General features: G+C 40.2%; 1 protein-coding gene across 6 annotated transcripts in view; it reads left to right on the top strand.

The window, feature by feature from the left end:
• The window catches only part of CRACD (capping protein inhibiting regulator of actin dynamics), a 282,825-nt gene that overhangs the window by 54,762 nt on the left and 207,838 nt on the right, over window positions 1-20,225 (top strand). The gene's annotated exons all lie outside the window — the stretch shown is intronic.

Raw genomic sequence — 20,225 nt, 5'->3', positions numbered from 1 at the left:
CTGGGTTTTGCTGGTCCTTTCAAATATTTTTTTAAATGCCCTTTGGCGTTATATGTAAGTGATGCATCACTAAATTCTACTCCTGAAACCATTATTATACTATATGTTAACTAACTTGGATTTATTTTTTTAAATTTAAATTCAAGTTAGTTAATATAAGAGCTGTTCTACCAGGAAACTTTAAGTCTTTCATGTTTCTCACACTTTAAATTTAAAAAAAAAAGTGCTCTTTGGCAAATCTAGTGAATTTAGACTTTCCAGTTTGAAGTTCTAGTACTTTAAGCTGTCTGCACATTGACTTGATGAATGTTTTACTGTTGCACACGTAGTAGAGCGTGTAGTAAAGTTACTTTGAAACTGAAGTAAAATTAGCTGTCACCTATGTGGAAAAATGTGAGAGACATGAGGGACTTAAGGTTTTCTGGGAGAAACATGAAGGGCTTAAGGTTTTCTGGTGGAGCAGCCTGATAGATTCTGTTATGGACAGGTTGTAAAATCTGCCCTGATTTTTCCTATTTTCATACATGAAATTTTGAAAAATTTTGGAAGTTTTTAATTTTTATATATGATTACATAATTTTAATGTTAACTCTTTATATTTGCATATACTTATACTACTTTGGTAAAAATGTAGGTAAGTATTATTATGGTCTTGGGAAATTCTACAAAGTGTGATCAACCTCAGAAAAGAATATTAATTACTATTCTGACCTACTCTTTAAGAATAATTTTAATTGTAACATATTTAGAGCACTACTGCTTCATTTTTAATAACTGATATAATTAACACTTTTTCCACTTAATAATAACAAAAACTAAGGTGTCAGCAGGATAATTCCCAGGGGTCAACAGCTAGTTCCTAGGAGACCTCCATATTTAAACTTGATGACAGTACCAATGCCTATTCCTTACAAAGGTAAAAACACCTTGAACTCTCTGCTGAATCCCTGCTCTGTTAATTACATTAAAAACATCATTTGTGTGGATTTGGTGAGCATTGATTAAGGAGCAGGTGGCTGTTTACTTTCACTTGATGGTGTGTGTAATTGTGGCCCTCTGACTGAATCATCAAAGTTTGTTTTGAGAACTTGGATTTTGTGTGTGTGTGTGTGAGAACTTGGATCTTGTAGATACTTTAAGTCGAATGGAAGAGTAGGTAGGCTATATTTGTATCCATCTGCTAATGACTACCTTATTCAAGTGCCGTTTTTTAGGGCCAGGATCTGGCATTAGTATTTGATGTTCTCTATTTCCTCTTGCTCCTTTATTTTCTTAAATGAATTTGGATCTTATAATAACTGTTCTTTTGGGACTGCTTTGATGACATGCTTTGATGGACCTGCTTTTATTCACCTGCCTTTGGTAAGACTTGGTCAAAACTACAATTTACCCAAGTTAAAAATAAGACATGTCTATGGCTTAAGGAACAGTGTCCTTCAGCTGCCCACATTGGACATTTTAGGTTTTGGCATATTAACTGTTCTGAAATGGCCAGTTTCCATGATCCTCAGTGTCCTGTGATGGTTTTGCCCTAATGAGACCTGGCTCTCTTTCCTATGACTTACAGGCTCAAGAAAAGAGGCTCTGTGTGGGTTAGCAGACATTGAGACTTTTGCAGGCCAAGCCAAGAGAGTTCAATTTGTCACTCACTGGGCTAAATTAAGTGAGCAGCATGCTGGAAGTGGGACAAACTGGCCAACTGTGCATCATACAATGCTGTATGTGTTGATATAGACTATGGAATGGTGATGTCTGTTGATTAGCAGAGCCTATTGAAATAATATGCTGGAGAAATCATATGTATGTCATTTATGGCACCAGATGTTAGTCCTTGGAAACCAGTTGTGTGGTATTTTTCCAATCAGGTTATTTCTAGACAATGAATGAGTTTTTGTTAAAAGACATAATTATTTTTCATGTCAGAAAGAATTAACCTTGCTTGAATACCATGCATAGATAAATCTAGTAATTGATTTACCCAGTTTTTTTTCAACGTTTATTTATTTTTGGGACAGAGAGAGACAGAGCATGAATGGGGGAGGGGCAGAGAGAGAGGGAGCCACAGAATCGGAAACAGGCTCCAGGCTCTGAGCCATCAGCCCAGAGCCCGACGCGGGGCTCGAACTCACGGACCGCGAGATCGTGACCTGGCTGAAGTCGGACGCTTAACCGACTGCGCCACCCAGGCGCCCCGATTTACCCAGTTTTAAGCAGCCCTACATAAAAATTATCCCAAGTTAGTTATGAAAAAGTATGACATTTTAGTGACCAGAAGCAGACAGTTATAGAACTAGAGTGGTTAGTATATTTAAATTAAGTTAGTAATTTTGCCGTCTCTTCCCACAAACCTGTCAGTGTGAAGATTTAAAGCTTTCCTATTGTTATGAGTTCATTTGTGTTCCCCAACAAAGTTCATATGTTGAAATCCTAAGTCCTAGTATCTTAGAATATGACTATTCAGAGATGAGATCTTTATAGAGATAATTAAGTTAAATGAGGATATTTTGGTGGGCCCTAATCCAATGTGACTGGTATCCTTGTAAGAAAAGGAAAGCTGGACACAGACATACACAGATGAGAGACCACATGAAGACACAAGGAAAAGATAAGCTAAGGAGAGAGGCTTTTAGAAGAAACCAATCCTGCTAACACCTTGATCTTGGACTTCTAGTGTCTACAAACGTGAGAAAATAAAGTTCTATCGTTTAAGCCACCCAGTCTGGTGGTACTCGGTTATAGCAACTTTAGCAAACTAATACATGAATCAAGTGTGAGCAAAATAATAAAAACAAAATATTTTATAGGTAAATAAATAAATGCAAATTTTATTCATTCATTCATTCTTTCATGTATGTGTATATATATATTATATATATATATACATATATATATATTGTTTACTTACTCTTGAGAGAGAGAAAGAGAGAGAGAGAGTATGAATGAGGGAGGGGCAGAGAGAGAGGGAAACACAGAATCCGAAGCAGGCTCCAGGCTCTGAGCTGTCAGCACAAAGCCCCACACGTGGCTTGAACTCACCACCCGTGAGATCATGACCTGAGCTGAAGTCGGCCGCTTAACCGACTAAGCCACCCAGGCGCCCCTTATTTATATATATTTTTAAGTTATTTACCTATTTTGTTTTTGTTTTTTTTTTCCAGTATATGAAATTTATTGTCAAATTGCTTTCCATACAATACCCAGTGCTCATCCCAAAAGGTGCCCTCCTCAATTCCCATCACCCACCCTCCCCTCCCTCCCACCCCCCATCAACCCTCAGTTTGTTCTCAGTTTTTTTTTGTTGTTGTTTTTTTTTTTTCCAACGTTTATTTATTTTTGGGACAGAGAGAGACAGAGCATGAGCAGGTGAGGGGCAGAGAGAGAGGGAGACACAGAATCGGAAACAGGCTCCAGGCTCCGAGCCATCAGCCCAGAGCCTGACGCGGGGCTCAAACTCATGGACCGCGAGATCGTGACCTGGCTGAAGTCGGACGCTTAACCGACTGCACCACCCAGGCGCCCCTGTTCTCAGTTTTTAAGAGTCTCTTATGCTTTGGCTCTCTCCCACTCTAACCTCTTTTTTTTTTTTTTTTCCTTCCCCTCCCCCAGGGTTTCTGTTAAGTTTCTCAGGATCCACATAAGAGTGAAAACATATGGTATTTGTCTTTCTCTGTATGACTTATTTCACTTAGCATAACACCTTCCAGTTCCATCCACATTGCTACAAAAGGCCATAGTTTATTCTTTCTCATTGCCACGTAGTACTCCATTGTGTATATAAACCACAGTTTCTTTATCCATTCATCAGTTGATGGACATTTAGGCTCTTTCCATAATTTGGCTATTGTTGAGAGTGCTGCTATAAACATTGGGGTACAAGTGCCCCTATGCATCAGTACTCCTGTATCCCTTGGGTAAATTCCTAGCAGTGCTACTGCTGGGTCATAGGGTAGATCTATTTTTAATTTTTTGAGGAACCTCCACACTGTTTTCCAGAGCGGCTGCACCAATTTGCATTCCCACCAACAGTGCAAGAGGGTTCCCATTTCTCCACATCCTCTCCAGCATCTATAGTCTCCTGATTTGTTCATTTTGGCCACTCTGACTGGCGTGAGGTGATACCTGAGTGTGGTTTTAATTTGTATTTCCCTGATGAGGAGCAACGTTGAACATCTTTTCATGTGCCTTTTGGCCATCTGGATGTCTTCTGTAGAGAAGTGTCTATTCATTTTTTCTGCCCATTTCTTCACTGGGTTATTTGTTTTTCAGGTGTGGAGTTTGGTGAGCTCTTTATAGATTTTGGATACTAGCCCTCTGTCTGATATGTCATTTGCAAATATCTTTTCCCATTCCATTGGTTGCCTTTTAGTTTTGTTGGTTGTTTCCTTTGCTGTGCAGAAGCTTTTTATCTTCATAAGGTCCCAGTAGTTCATTTTTGCTTTTAATTCCCTTGCGTTTGGGGATGTGTCAAGTAAGAAATTGCTACGACTGAGGTCAGAGAGGTCTTTTCCTGCTTTCTCCTCTAGGGTTTTGATGGTTTCCTGTCTCACATTCAGGTCCTTTATCCATTTTGAGTTTATTTTTATGAATGGTGTGAGAAAGTGGTCTAGTTTCAATCTTCTGCATGTTGCTGTCCAGTTCTCCTAGCACCATTTGTTAAAGAGACTGTCTTTTTTCCATTGGATGTTCTTTCCTGCTTTGTCAAAGATTAGTTGGCCATATGTTTGTGGGTCTAGTTCTGGGGTTTCTATTCTATTCCATTGGTCTATGTGTCTGTTTTTGTGCCAGTACCATGCTGTCTTGATGATGACAGCTTTGTAGTAGAGGCTAAAGTCTGGGATTGTGATGCCTCCCGCTTTGGTCTTCTTCTTCAAAATTACTTTGGCTATTCAGGGCCTTTTGTGGTTCCATATGAATTTTAGGATTGCTTGTTCTAGCTTCGAGAAGAATGCTGGTGCAATTTTGATTGGGATTGCATTGAATGTGTAGATAGCTTTGGGTAGTATTGACATTTTAACAATATTTATTCTTCCAATCCATGAGCACGAAATGTTTTTCCATTTCTTTATATCTTCTTCAATTTCTTTCATAAGCTTTCTATAGTTTTCAGCATACAGATCTTGTACATCTTTGGTAAGATTTATTCCTAGGTATTTTATGCTTCTTGGTGCAATTGTGAATGGGATCAGTTTCTTTATTTGTCTTTCTGTTGCTTCATTGTTAGTGTATAAGAATGCGACTGATTTCTGTGCATTGATTTTGTATCCTGCAACTTTGCTGAATTCATGTATCAGTTCTTTTTTTTTTTTTTTTAATTTTTTTTTTTCAACGTTTATTTATTTTTGGGACAGAGAGAGACAGAGCATGAACGGGGGAGGGGCAGAGAGAGAGGGAGACACAGAATTGGAAACAGGCTCCAGGCTCTGAGCCATCAGCCCAGAGCCCGACGCGGGGCTCGAACTCAAGGACCGTGAGATCGTGACCTGGCTGAAGTCGGACGCTTAACCGACTGCGCCACCCAGGCGCCCCTCATGTATCAGTTCTAGCAGACTTTTGGTGGAGTCTGTTGGATTTTCCATGTATAATATCATGTCATCTGCAAAAAGTGAAAGCTTGACTTCATCTTTGCCAATTTTAATGCCTTTGATTTCCTTTTGTTGTCTGATTGCTGATGCTAGCACTTCCAACATTATGTTAAACAACAGCAGTGAGAGTGGACATCCCTGTCGTGTTCCTGCTCTCAGGGAAAAAGCTCTCAGTTTTTTCTCATTGAGGATGATGTTAGCTGTGGGCTTTTCATAAATGTCTTTTATGATCTTCAAGTATGTTCCTTCTATCCCGACTTTCTCGAGGGTTTTTATTAAGAAACGTTGCTGAATTTTGTCAAATGCCTTTTCTGCATCGATTGACAGGATCATATGGTTCTTTTCTTTTATTAATGTGATGTATCACTCTGATTGATTTGCGAATGTTGAACCAGCCCTGCATCCCAGGAATGACTCCCACTTGATCATGGTGAATAATTCTTTTTATATGCTGTTGAATTTGATTTGCTAGTATCTTATTGAGAATTTTTGCATCCATATTCATCGGGGATATTGGCCTGTAGTTCTGTTTTTTTACTGGGTCTCTGTCTGGTTTAGGAATCAAAGTAATACTGGCTTCATAGAATGAGTCTGGAAATTTTCCTTCCCTTTCTATTTTTTGGAATAGCCTGAGAAGGATAGGTATTATTTCTGCTTTAAACGTCTGGTAGAACTCCCCTGGGAAGCCATCTGGTCCTGGACTCTTATTTGTTGGGAGATTTTTGATGACTGATTCAATTTCTTCGCTGGTTATGGGTCTGTTCAAGCTTTCTATTTCCTCCTGATTGAGTTTTGGAAGTGTGTGGGTGTTGAGGAATTTGTCCATTTCTTCCAGGTTGTCCAGTTTGTTGGCATATAATTTTTCATAGTATTTCCTGATAATTGCTTGTATTTCTGAGGGATTGGTTGTAATAATTCCATTTTCATTCATGATTTTATCTATTTGGGTCATCTCCCTTTTCTTTTTGAGAAGCCTGGCTAGAGGTTTATCAATTTGTTTATTTTTTCAAAAAACCAACTCTTGGTTTCGTTGATCTGCTCTACAGTTTTTTTAGATTCTATATTGTTTATTTCTGCTCTGATCTTTATTATTTCTCTTCTTCTGCTGGGTTTAGGCTGTCTTTGCTGTTCTGGTTCTGTTTCCTTTAGGTGTGCTGTTAGATTTTGTATTTGGGATTTTTCTTGTTTCTTGAGATAGGCCTGGATTGCAATGTATTTTCCTCTCAGGACTGCCTTCACTGCATCTGAAAGCATTTGGATTGTTGTATTTTCATTTTCGTTTGTTTCCATATATTTTTAAATTTCTTCTCTAATTGCCTGGTTGACCCACTCATTCTTTAGTAGGGTGTTCTTTAACCTCCATGCTTTTGGAGGTTTTCCAGACTTTTTCCTGTGGTTGATTTCAAGCTTCATAGCGTTGTGGTCTGAAAGTATGCATGGTATAATTTCAATTCTTGTATACTTATGAAGGGCTGTTTTGTGACCCAGTATGTGATCTATCTTGGAGAATGTTCCATGTGCACTCGAGAAGAAAGTATATTCTGTTGCTTTGGGATGCAGAGCATCTGCGTCTGATGCAATGTATCCAGTGAAGTCCATCTGATCCAATGTATCATTCAGGGCCCTTGTTTCTTTATTGATCATGTGTCTAGATCTATCCATTTCTGTAAGTGGAGTGTTAAAGTCCCCATACAATTACCACATTCTTATCAATAAGGTTGCTTATGTTTGTGAGTAATTGTTTTATATATTTGGGGCTCCCGTATTCGGCACATAGACATTTAGAATTGTTAGTTCTTCTTGATGGATAGACCCTGTAATTATTAATATAATGCCCTTCTTCATCTCTTGTGACAGCCTTTAATTTAAAGTCTAGTTTGCCTGATATAAGTATGGCTACTCCAGCTTTCTTTTGACTTCCAATAGCATGATAAATAGGTCTCCATCCCCTCACTCTCAATCTGAAGGTGTCCTCAGGTCTAAAATGAGTCTCTTGTAGACAGCGAGTAGATAGATGGGTCTTGTTTTTTTATCCATTCTGATACCCTATGTCTTTTGGTTGGCGCATTTAGTCCATTTACATTCAGTGTTATTATAGAAAGATATGGATTTAGAGTCATTGTGATGTCTGTATGTTTTATGCTTGTAGTGACGTCTCTGGTCCTTTGTCTCACAGGATCCCCCTTAGGATCTTTTGTAGGGCTGGTTTAGTGGTGACGAATTCCTTCAGTTTTTGTTTGTTTGGGAAGACCTTTATCTCTCCTTCTATTCTAAATGACAGACTTGCTGGATAAAGGATTCTCGGCTGCATATTTTTCCTGTTCATCACATTGAAGATCTGCCATTCCTTTCTGGCCTGCCAACTTTCAGAAGAGAGAGCAGTCACAAGTCTTATAGCTCTCCCTTTATATGTTAGAGCACGTTGATCCCTCGCTGCTTTCAGAATTTTCTCTTTATCCTTGTATTTTGCCAAGATCGATTCAAGTTACGTCTGGTGGGAGTTCTCTGTGCCTCTTGGATTTCAATGCCCTTTTCCTTCCCCAGATCAGGGAAGTTCTCAGCTATGATTTCTTCAAGTACACCTTCAGCACCTTTCCCTCTCTCTTCCTCCTCTGGAATACCAATTATGCGTAGATTATTTCTCTTTAGTGCATCACTTAGTTCTCTAATTTTACCCTCATACTCCTGGATTTTTTTATCTCTCTTTTTCTCAGCTTCTTTTTCCATAATTTTATCTTCTAGTTCACCTGTTCTCTCCTCTGCCTCTTCAATCCAAGCCATGGTCATTTCCATTTTATTTTGCAGCTCATTAATAGCATTTTTTAGCTCCTCCTGGCTGTTCCTTAGTCCCTTGATCTCTGTAGCAATAGATTCTCTGCTGTCCTTTATACTGTTTTCAAGCCCAGCGATTAATTTTATGACTATTATTCTAAATTCACTTTCTGTTATATTGTTTAAATCGTTTTTGATCAGTTCGTTAGCTGTTGTTATTTCCTGGACGTTTTTCTGAGGGGAATTCTTCCGTTTCTTCATTTTGGATCGTTCCTGGAGTGGTGTGGGACTTCAGGGCACTTCCCCTGTGCTGTCTTGAATAACTTGCGTTGGTAGGCGGGGCCGCAGTCAGACCTGATGTCTGCCCCCAGCCCACTGCTGGGCCCACAGTCAGACTGGTGTGTGCCTTCTCTTCCCCTCTCCTAGGGGCGGGATTCACTGTGGGGTGGCGTGGCCCGTCTGGGCTACTTGCACACTGCCAGGCTTGTGGTACTGGGGATCTGGCGTATTAGCTGGGGTGGATAGGTAGGGTGCACGGCGGCAGGAAGGGTAGGCTCAGCTCTCTTCTCCTTCGTGATCTGCTTCAGGAGGGGCCCTGCAGCAGCGGGAGGAAGTCAGACCCGCCACCGGAGGTGTGGATCCGCAGAAGCACAGCGTTGGGTGTTTGCGAGGTGCCAGCAAGTTCCCTGGCAGGAACTGGTTCCCTTTGGGATTTTGGCTGGGGGATGGGTGAGAGAGATGGTGCTGGCGAGCGCCTCCCCGCCCCCCCCAAACTGAGCTCTGTGGTCCACGGCTCAGCAACTCTCCCTCCCGTTGTCCTCCAGCCTTCCCACTCTCCGAGCAGAGCTGTTAGCTTATAACCTTCCAGATGTTAAGTCCCGCTCGCTGTCCGAACACACTCTGTCTGGCCCCTCCGATTTTGCAAGCCAGACTCGGGGTCTCTGCTTGGCCGGCGGGCCGCCCCTCCACCCTGGCTCCCTCCCGCAAGTGTGTAGTGTGCACCACCTTGCCGCCCTTCCTACCCTCTTCCTTGGGCCTCTCGTCTGCTCTTGGCTCCGGAGACCCTGTTCTACTAGTTTTGTGGTGGTTTGCTGGATTATTTAGGCAGGTGTAGGTGGAATCTAAGTGATCGGCAGGACACGGTGAGCCCAGCGTCCTCCTACACCACCATCTTCCCCAGAACTCCCCTATTTACCTATTTTGAGAGAGAAAGAGAGAGAGAGCCTGAGAGCTCACAGAAGGGGCAGAGAGAGGGAAAGAAAGAATCCCAAGCAAGTTCTGCACTGTCAGTGCGGAACTTGATGTGGGGTTCGGACCCGCGAACCATGAAATCATTACCTGAGCCGAGGTCAAACACTTAACAGACTGAGCCACCCAGTTATCCCAAGTAAATGCAAATTTTAAAACCTTAATTTGGATTGCAAATGATCCATCATGTAGCCCCTCTGCTGCCCAGTGCCAGAGCTCCTGTTGAGATGGGAAGTGGGGAGCACAGTGGAAAACCATGAGATTTTAGATATGGACAGGAAGGACCTTAGACATCATCTGTTGCAACTTCCTTACTTACAGAGGAGGGAGCTAACACCTGGAGCATTAGAAGATTCATCCAGGAGCACATGGTTAGTTATTAACATATCCATACCCAGAACCCATGCCTGTTACTTTCTGGTTCAAGGCCAGACCCCTTTTCTTCTCAAGGCTATATCTATATGTCATCAGGTTCTGCTGTTTTGGCAAATTTGATTTCAGAAGCAATCTGTTTTTCTTCTGCTTCCTGTTCTTTGTTGTTATTAGTAATATTTTCCATGTAAAAAAAGGTATAAAGGATAACATAATAATTACTTGTGCATTCGCCACCAACTTTAAGCTATTAAAATATTACAAATCTAGTTAAAGCCCGTTTCCTGGTTATATTTCCCTCCCTATCTCCTAGAGGTGACTACTGTCTTGAATTTGTCACTTAGCTCTCCTATGTATATCTCTGTACTTTTATTAAAAATGAGTGTTACTAAACAGTCATTGTGCAAAAATTAAACATTATATAAAAGATATGTCAAATGTATTCTCAATTTGTTTTTATTCCACTCAGTCTTGTTTATGATGTTTCTCCTTGTTGCTATATATATTGCTCCATTTCACTCATTTCCACTGCTATGTTGTTTTCCATTTTATGAATATACCCTATTTCTGTATTCTCTTGCTGATATGTAGGCTGTTTTTAGTTTGTTCAAAAATGATGCTGCTATGAGTACTCTTAACTTTCCTGTGCATATGTGTAAAAGTTTATTTAGGGTATGTCTCTCTGGGTGGAATTGCTAAGTCATAGGTTGTGTACATTTTCAGTCTTTCCAGCTACTGCCAAATTATTCTGTAAAGTGGTTGCACCAGTTTACATTCCTACTTAATAGTATGAGTTCCTGTTGTTCCACATCCTTGCCAGCCATGATTTTGTGCCAGTCTGATGCATTTTAATTTCTCTCATTATGAATGAATATCAGCATCTCTTTTATATTTATTGGCCACTTGGGTTTTTTAAAGTCTATTTTTTTTTCTTTTTCTAATGAGACTCCTAGAGAGGGAATGGACTGAGTGGTCCTACTGTGCACTTCCTCATTTTAGAAATGAGGAAACAGGGGCTGGACAAATGTAGTGACTAGTTCAAGGTCCTCAAACAGACAAAAACCAAGGGGCCCTGCCTCCCAGCCCTCTGTTGTTTCTATTTTCCCAAATAGTCAAATCATGCATTTGGATGTATTACCTTTTTGGTATTTTTTATTTTTTATTTTTTTTATTTTTCAAAAATGTTTATTTATTCTTAGAGACAGACCGACAGAGCATGAGCAAGGGAGGGGCAGAGAGAGAGGGAGACACAGAATCCAAAGCAGGTTCCAGGCTCTAAGCTGTCAGCACACAGCCTGATGTGGGGCTCGAACTCACAAACTGTGAGATCATGACCTGAGCTGAAGTCAGATGCTTAACTGACTGAGCCACCCAGGCACCCCCTTTTTTGGTATTGTGCAGAACAGGGTCCAGGGCTAAAACTACCGATTAGAAGAGTTTAATTAGTGACTGTGTGGATTACATGTGTGACTTTGTTGAACTTTCTGAAAACCCAGACCATCATCTCCTTGTTTAAAAGCCTTCTAGGTTTCCCATTGCTCCTTGGAGAGTCAGAACTGCTTAACTCTCTCTGCTGGATTGGGCCTCTCCTGCCTCTTCAGGCTCTGCTGGGTCCCTCCTTGTCTGTCCTCCAGCCACACTGGCTTTCTTTCGGCTTCACACTTGGCTTCACATTTGCCCAGCTCCCTTTCTCAACAGGGCCCTCACATTCTCTCTCTGCCTGCAGCTCTCCCCTTTTCCTCTCCTCCCTCTGGCTCATCCTTGTTAGGGACTCTCATTGTCACTTCCTGGGGGAAGCCCTCCTGAACTCTCCTACTAACCCACATCCCTACTCTGTACTCACAAGGCTGATATGTTTCATAGCACCCATCATAGCTGCAGGTTTACATTTAAGTGTATAGTTACTTATTAAGGTTTCTCTTCTCCATGAGTCCTTAAGTCCCATGAAGTCAGGAACTATGTTTTTGCTTACCATTCTATCCCTAGCTTTTAGCAATATGCCTGTCATATGGTTGGAACTCGCTCAGTGTTTGTGGAATGAGTAAATGAATAAATGGTTAGTCTTTAAAAAGCTCATCTTGCCTTGCCTCTCTGGAGGCACACTGTCTATATTTAATTGGAGTCACCCATTTCCTTCACACCATAGCCCTGCACTATGTTCTCAGAGAAAGAGCGATACTATATGGACTGTATTGAAGATTTATATTCATGACTCAAAGGACATGGCAAGGGGAGAGGTAGAAGGAAAGAAAAAGGAAAAAGGAGGATTAGACATTGGAAGGAGGAATGCTAGATCATTAGCTGCCTGATTTGGGGAGCCTGCAGAATGGGTCATTTGAACTCTCTGAGGGTTTCCAGTGCAGCTAGCTGGCTGGATGAACGCCAAATCTAAGAGAGTCTGGACAGTGGTTTGATGGGCCATTAACTTAGAAGGAAAAACTGAATAGATCTTAGCTGGGCCTTTCCTTCTAAGATTCTGGTTTGAAGAACTGAAAATGAGGGTATACTATAAGAATAAACAGTTTTGCTCCTTCCCTCAAGTTTATTGCTTCCACTTGCACAAGACAAATATGTGTTCTTTATATTACTAATCATTTTGTTACATTAATCCTTAAAGAATAGTAGAACTTCTGTCATAGTCCTGTGGAGAGTCTGTGTCCCAGTAGAAATCTTGCTTTTATTATTAGGTTTTCTGTTCTGTGTCTTTTGTACATCTATGCATTGTCTTGGAGAGAAGAGGAGACCTCTTTACCTTTTCATGAGTATGTGCATAATTCTTACAACATTACATAGGCATAATTCTTCAATGTTATTCTTAATTCACTGTCAAAAGACAGAAGTTATTTCTGGATTGTTCACCTAGCAGTAGGTAGCAAACATGTTTTCAGGATGGATGATAACCAACTGTCACATTTTCTGTTTAGTTTTGGTATCTCTTTCTTAGGAAGGAAGTTAAGAATTTCCTTTGTAAGTCTTTTTTCATGGTGATGGGGACTCAGGGTTCTCAGTGGAACATGCTCCATGTTTTCTTGGAGCTCTGTGCTTTCACTAAAAGCAGAGAACAACTATGATGTTGCAAGAATGCCAGGTAGAAACCTGGAAGCTTGTAAACAAAACTGTGTCCAAAGAAGTGTAATGTCTTTTGCTAGGAAACAGAAGACATTTGCCTCTAGTTTATTATTGATCTTTCAAATGACTCTTCAAGGTAGTTAAGAGTTATGAAACTCTGAGCTTGGGTTGTTTAATATGGTAGGAACAAAGTACAAACTTAAATCTGTTCCCATTTTAAATAAAATAATAGGACTTGGCTGCAATTAAAGGACCTGTTTTATATGGTTGTGTGAGAGTAACATGAGGAAATATAAGTGAGTTCATGAGTTTAGAGATTGCTTCCTACATTATAAGCTCTGTGTTAAGTGTTGGCTATTATTTATTTATTTATTTATTTTATTTTATTAAAAAAAATTTTTTTTTCCAACGTTTATTTATTTTTGGGACAGAGAGAGAGCATTAACGGGGGAGGGGCAGAGAGAGAGGGAGACACAGAATCGGAAACAGGCTCCAGGCTCTGAGCCATCAGCCCAGAGCCTGACGTGGGGCTCGAACTCACGGACCGCGAGATCGTGACCTGGCTGAAGTCGGACGCTCAACCGACTGCGCCACCCAGGCGCCCCTGCTATTAATTATTTATTGTTGTCACTATTATCTGATGCCCTTTAATATTGCAAACTTAGGTTATCTTTTTCAGTGAAGAGGCAGCATCCTTTCCAACCTGTAATACCTTTGTTTTCTGTCAAAATTTATCGAGTCTAGAGACGAGGTACAATATGATTCTAAATGTGGAATATCTGTGATGTTTGTTGGATATTTATTATAGCTAATCTTACTCCCATCTTTCTGTTCTTGATACTTTGCAGTTCCATCCCTGGAAAATCTAATAGTTTCTTCCATAGCTTTGGGCTAGTACCCTGACTAATGCTTTTTGTGGCCTATACCTTTCATCAGAAATCTTCCAACCCCAAGCTCTTGTCCTCACTGAAACCTATTTTCTGAAAAGTTGCTGGGTAGGTATTGAAGTTACTGTGTTATGGCTTGGGCTCCTATTGAAGGACTTTCAGGCCCAGGTGGAATGGTTGTGTAGGGTGTTTTTCTGGGGCAGTGTGCTTTCTGAAATACCTTGATGCAGAGGCAGAACTGTCCCTGCAAGCTTGGGCTTCTTGTCTTTTTAAGGCTCTTCATAAAAACCCATTTGTTCCCAGGCCACACTTCCTCAAGCCAGATTCTCCCTGTCCTTTAGACTTGTGCAGGAGTTGGGAAGGGCCCTAGGGGCCCTTAGAATTACAAGCCATAAATAACTGACAGAGCACAAGAGAGATGATAGAGGAGATAGGAAGTTCATGTCCCACGAGTGGATCTTCTCTATGAAGAATTATAGGACTAAACTCTGGACTGCTAGTGTTTAAAAGCACTCATCCTTATTGAAGGAGATTTGTACGTTTCTTGACCTTCTGACACTGTCAGTATGAGTAGTGTATTTGGAAAGTTCCAAGGCTGGCAAGATTGATTTATTCCAATCTGCACACCTTTTCAGTGTTAGCTGTGTGGAAATTTTCTCATTAGCCATAAGAAAGCTGTTTTATACTCAGAACAGGTCATACAGTTCCCTAAAGCAAATACCAGGCTGGCTTATCTGAACATGGTGAGGGAAATCATTATTCTTTTTTCCTCTTTTTTCTTGATTTCTCTGTAACAGCTTGGTCTTTAATAATTGGATCTCATTTGGGTTGTACAAGAACATGAAAATATTTAATAAGCACCATTGAGTTATGTTGGTTGTCCTGGTAGAAAAGCACTAGTATGTATTTACTAGAAAAGCATTAGGCATATTAAAGGCCAAGTTCTCTGTGTTCATACTAAGGCTATGCAAGTTAGAGTAGCACCTTCGGTGGCCGCAGAGATAATTGGTGCGCCTCTGTATTTTTTCCCTGTGTATAATGGGGGCAGTGATAATGTCTACCTTAAAGGGCTGTTGTATTTATAATTCAAGTCTGGCACATATGTACCCAGTAAATTTTAGCTACTGTCATTTCTTTTCTTCTCTTGTTTCTAACCTGACACCCTCTTCATCCTTTCTTTCCTTCTTTTTAGTTTTCCATGTTGTCATTTCCTTAGCTTTTGGACCTGTTGGGGCCCACAAGCCCTGGCAGTTCCATTGGTCTATTCAGGGCTACTCTGATAGAAATGAGATGTCTTTCTGTCTGTTTAGGAAGTTTCCAAGTTAGAGCTTCCTTTTTAGATCATTGAATGCAGACATTCATTCTGCCTTAGAGAAGGTGAACAGGATTGGTTGTGCTATCTGAGATAGGCACTTACTGCTGGGAGGCAAGAAGAGAATGTGTTGATTCTCATGAAGAAGTTGTTTTAGGCCGCGGGGCTCACACATTTGTATATGAATACTTTTCTCTTTAGGAAATTACCTACATTTTAGTCTCAGTTAGGATTCAAACATTAGGCCATTGCTACTTGCTAAATTTTCAGTCTTATTTAACAAGAGGGACCATAAACACTGTGTATGTAGATCCCTAGACCATGTTAGATCTAAAGATGCTGAGGGCCCTGTTGCTCTGGAAAGGTACTAAGTTTTGAAGTTTTCAGAGGGAAAAGAGATCTTTTCTGTTTGTTTTGTTGGGGTGCATGACAAACTAGTAACTGTAATCCAGATCAGTTACTTTTGGTCAAAATGGGCGAGTTAGCTTAATTGCCTGCTTGCTGCCATTTTTCAATTACAAAGGGAAAAGTGTATTTATAGTTGAGAAACACTGCAGATACCACCTTAACTAAGTGATCAAGATTAATACCATCAACAATACAATATATCAGTACTCCTGATACAATGCAAATGAAGGACACAAAATCACTTCTTTGGTATTTTTGCCTAAAATCCATAACCTTAATCCAATGTTGAGAAAACATCAGACAAACTCAAATTGAGAGAATATACAAATACAAATACAAATAACTCACCAGTACTCATCCAGAATATCAAGGTCATGAAGGATGAGGAAAGACTGAGGAAGACCTGTCACAGATTAGAGAAGATCAAGTAGCCATAACAACTAAATGCCATGTGAGATCCTGGATTGGATCCTCAAACAGAAACAGGTCATTAGGGGAACAGCTGGTAAAATTTGAGTAAGGCATGTAATTTAGTTAATATTGTTATACCAATGCTAATTTCCTGGTTTTAAAAATGGAGGCGCCTGTGTGGCTCAGTCGGTTAAGCGTCCGACTTCGGCTCAGGTCATGATCTCGTGGTCCGTGAGTTCCAGCCCCACGTTGGGCTCTGTGCTGACAGCTCAGAGCCTGGAGGCTTCTTCGGATTCTGTGTCTCCCTCTCTTTGCACCCCCCCATGCTCATGCTCTGTCTCTCTCTGTCTCTCAATAATAAATAAACATTGAAAAAAAATTTTTTTAAATGGTACTGTAGTTACATAGATTGTTAACATTAGGGAATGGTGAGTGAAAGTAAATATGAACTCTAAAATTTGCACAACTTTTATAGGAATTTTAAATTATTTCAAAATTAAATATAAAAAAGAAATTAAAATAACATGGGTAAATTTTAAATATATATTTTAAAATGTTTATTTATTTTGAGAAAGAGGCAGGGAGAGAATGAATAGGGGAGGAGCAGAGAGAGAGGGAGAGAGAGAGAATACCAGGTGGGCTCCACAATCAGTGTGGAGCCTGATGTGGGACTTAATCTCATGACTATGAGATCATGACCTGAGCTGAAATCAAGGGTCAGACACTTAGCCAGCTGAGCCACCCAGGTGCCCCAACATTGGTACATTTTATTTATTTATTTTTTTAAATTTTTTTTTCAACGTTTATTTATTTTTGGGACAGAGAGAGACAGAGCATGAACGGGGGAGGGGCAGAGAGAGAGGGAGACACAGAATCGGAAACAGGCTCCAGGCTCTGAGCCATCAGCCCAGAGCCTGACGCGGGGCTCGAACTCACGGACCGCGAGATCGTGACCTGGCTGAAGTCGGACGCTTAACCGACTGCGCCACCCAGGCGCCCCCATTGGTACATTTTAAAAATGTAATAAGATTTTTGGGGCTCCTGGGTGGCTTAGTCAGTTAAGCTTCCGACTTCAGCTTAGGTCACGATCTTGCGATCCGTGAGTTCGAGCCCTGCATCGGGCTCTGGGCTGATGGCTCAGAGCCTGGAGCCTGCTTCTGATTCTGTGTCTCCCTCTCTCTCTGCCCCTCCCCCGTTCATACTCTGTCTGTCTGTCTCAAAAGTAAATAAACTTAAAAAAAAAAAAGCTGCTGAGGATTCAACTCAGTTTAAAAAATATATATATAATAAGATTTGGAAGATAAAGTTGAGGAAAACTCCCAGAAAGTGGAGAAAAAAGATAAAGAGAAAGAAAATATAAGAAAATTAGAGTGTTAGTACTAGAGACCCAACATCCCAATCACAGGAAATCCACAAAGAAGGAGAAATGGAAGGGAGAAAGTCATCAAACAATTCAAGAAAATTTCACAGAACTGGAGAACATCAGTTTACATGTTGAAAAGGCCCATTGAGAACTCAGCACAAGAGATGCAAGTTGACCCACACTAAGTCTTCGATGAAACATTGCAAAGTATGTGGGATAAAGAGAGGATCTTAAACACTTTCAGAAAAAGTGGAGAGAGCAGGGTACATACCCAACGTTAAGAATGAAACTGGCATCAAACTTCTCAGCAGCACTGTTGAAACACATGGGCACAGTAAAGCAGTAGAAAGAATACAGTAAGAAAATGAAGCAATGCCTTCAAAATTCTGAAGTATGTTAGCCATCCTCTTCTGCCTGCAGTATGCTCGTCCCTCTCCCTGAAACCCCCAATTAGGGTAGTGGTAGCAGACTGAGCACAGGTATTCCATCAGTTCAGATGCTGCCCCCTGCCTGCCCCTGTCCTGTCTCTTTAGTCCTGCTCACCTGCTGTTTCCTTTTTCCTTTCAGTGATATTTTTTTCTATGCCAAAACAGGAGAGAGAACAAAATAAAGTGAAATCCAATACAAAAAAAATTAAACCCTCTGTGTATGAGAGGGTATTTTCTTTTTAAAAAATTTTTAAAAATGTTTATTTCTTTTTGAGGGAGAGAGAGAAGAGACAGTGAGTGGGAGAGGGACAGAGAGAGAGGGAGACACAGAACTCGAAGCAGGCTCCAGGCTCTGAGCTGTTAGCACAGAGCCCAACGCAGGGCTTAAACTCACAAACTGTGAGATCATGACCTGAGCCAAAGTTGGATGCTTAACCGAGTGAGTCACCCAGGTGCACCAGTAAGTACATTTTCATACATTCAAGGTCTCAAAATTTTTACTTCCAAGGAAATTACTAGAAGAAAACCTTCATCAAAGTAAAGATGTCAAAAAAAAAAAAAAAAAGGAGACAGACCTGAAAGCACGAAATAGTGGCTTTAACACAAAAGTGAAACAAAGGGACTGTGCAGGGTGTTGGTGAAGGAAAATCTCAAAGATGACAACTTTGCGATTAGTCTAGAGAGCAAAATAGTCCAAATTTGAACAGGTGTGAAATTTTCAGGGGCCATGTTGTCAAGAAGGTGAAATTGACAGAATTTTTATTTACTTCATTAAGAGAAGATGTAAACAACTTGTGAATTTTCAAAATAATTGCAGTTAGATACATTTTGAAGATCAAGAACAAGACTCACTGAGGTTGGGTTAGGGTACGAACAGGAGTTGTTCAGGAAAAAGTAATCATTAGTATAGCATATGGTTAGCTGGAAATATCATTTATGTAGTAATAATGTAGACATTGAATAAAGAGCCATACAAAATGATGACTGTAGAAGGAGGATGGGAAGAGTGGGTTTGTAGGTATGGATTGAGAAGGGTGGGTGACTTCCATAGTGGGAAGTCTAAAAGATAGTAGATTTTTATAACTAAAAAATCAAGAGCAGCAATTTAACATTGCATATGGAGGTCAATGCCAAAAGAAACAATTAAAAGATTTTTATGTGGTTGCCTCTGGGAGGTGGGAAAAATGGGATGGGGATGGCACTGCTGGTTTGTGAAATGAGACATGTAGAATATTTGGTTCTTTAAACTACTAGTATATATATTTGTGCTATTAAAGGAAATAAAGATACAAAAAAGCTAACTAAGTTAAAGTAAAAACTAACCCCCAAAATGTAAGTTATTTGAAAAGTTTAACCCCCTCCCCCAATATTTAATTTACCCTAAGAAAGTGTATTTTTTTTTTAATTTTTTTTTTCAACGTTTATTTATTTTTGGTACAGAGAGAGACAGAGCATGAACGGGGGAGGGCAGAGAGAGAGGGAGACACAGAATCGGAAACAGGCTCCAGGCTCTGAGCCATCAGCCCAGATCCCGACGCGGGGCTCGAACTCACGGACCGCAAGATCGTGACCTGGCTGAAGTCGGACACTTAACCGACTGTGCCACCCAGGCGCCCCGAAAGTGTATTTTTTTTATCCTTACATGGTAACTTTAAGAAGAGAGAAAGAGCTAAAAGTAACTGAAGGAGTTACTGTGAGAGGAAGCACTGACTTGGTACATGTGACAATTTGCCAATTGTCCTGGTTATCTGAACTATCTCAAAAACCTTTTGTTTTCTTTGAGAAAAAAGATACTCATGGGCTAAAATAGAAATTACACCTAGACCATATTGCTTTGTGAAATCTGTGTTTAACACAATCCTTTATTCTCCCTCACCCCCATTTCTTCTTTCTCGGTGGGGGTCAGGTATGGTGGTTACTTTTATCAGGTTATTGGTTTTTTAGGTTAGTATCAGTTTTAGTTAGTATCAATTTTAGTATCAATTTTAGTAGTTAGGCTGCATTAATTTCTGGTTTGGAATATGGTCACTATAAGTAAAAGTGCTGCATCTAAGGCCAAAAAAAAAAAAAAAAAAAAAAAAAAAAAAAAAAAAGGAAGAAAAAGAGAAAGAAAAAAAAATCCCAGATGGTAGGCTTATCTGTATATCTGTTCAGTCCAGTTGTCATGTGAAACCACTGTATTGAGGTCAACGGGATCCTAATGTGGACTTTGCTCTAACAGCTTGATTTGATTGACTCTCTCTGGATTAGTAAAAATTCTTGTTTCTGTAGTTGATATTAGCCAAAAGGTAGAGAAGTGGTAAATAAAATCTTGTTTCTAGGATGTGTTATTTAAAATTTTGGTCTTTATATTTTTATTTGACAAAATATACT

This window comes from Puma concolor, chromosome B1 (genome assembly GCF_028749965.1).
Source record: "Puma concolor isolate L17-30 chromosome B1, mPumCon1.1.hap2, whole genome shotgun sequence".
NCBI classification, from domain to species: domain Eukaryota; kingdom Metazoa; phylum Chordata; class Mammalia; order Carnivora; family Felidae; genus Puma; species Puma concolor.
Note: the sequence above shows the minus strand (reverse complement) of the source record. Positions and strands in the feature narration are given on the sequence as shown.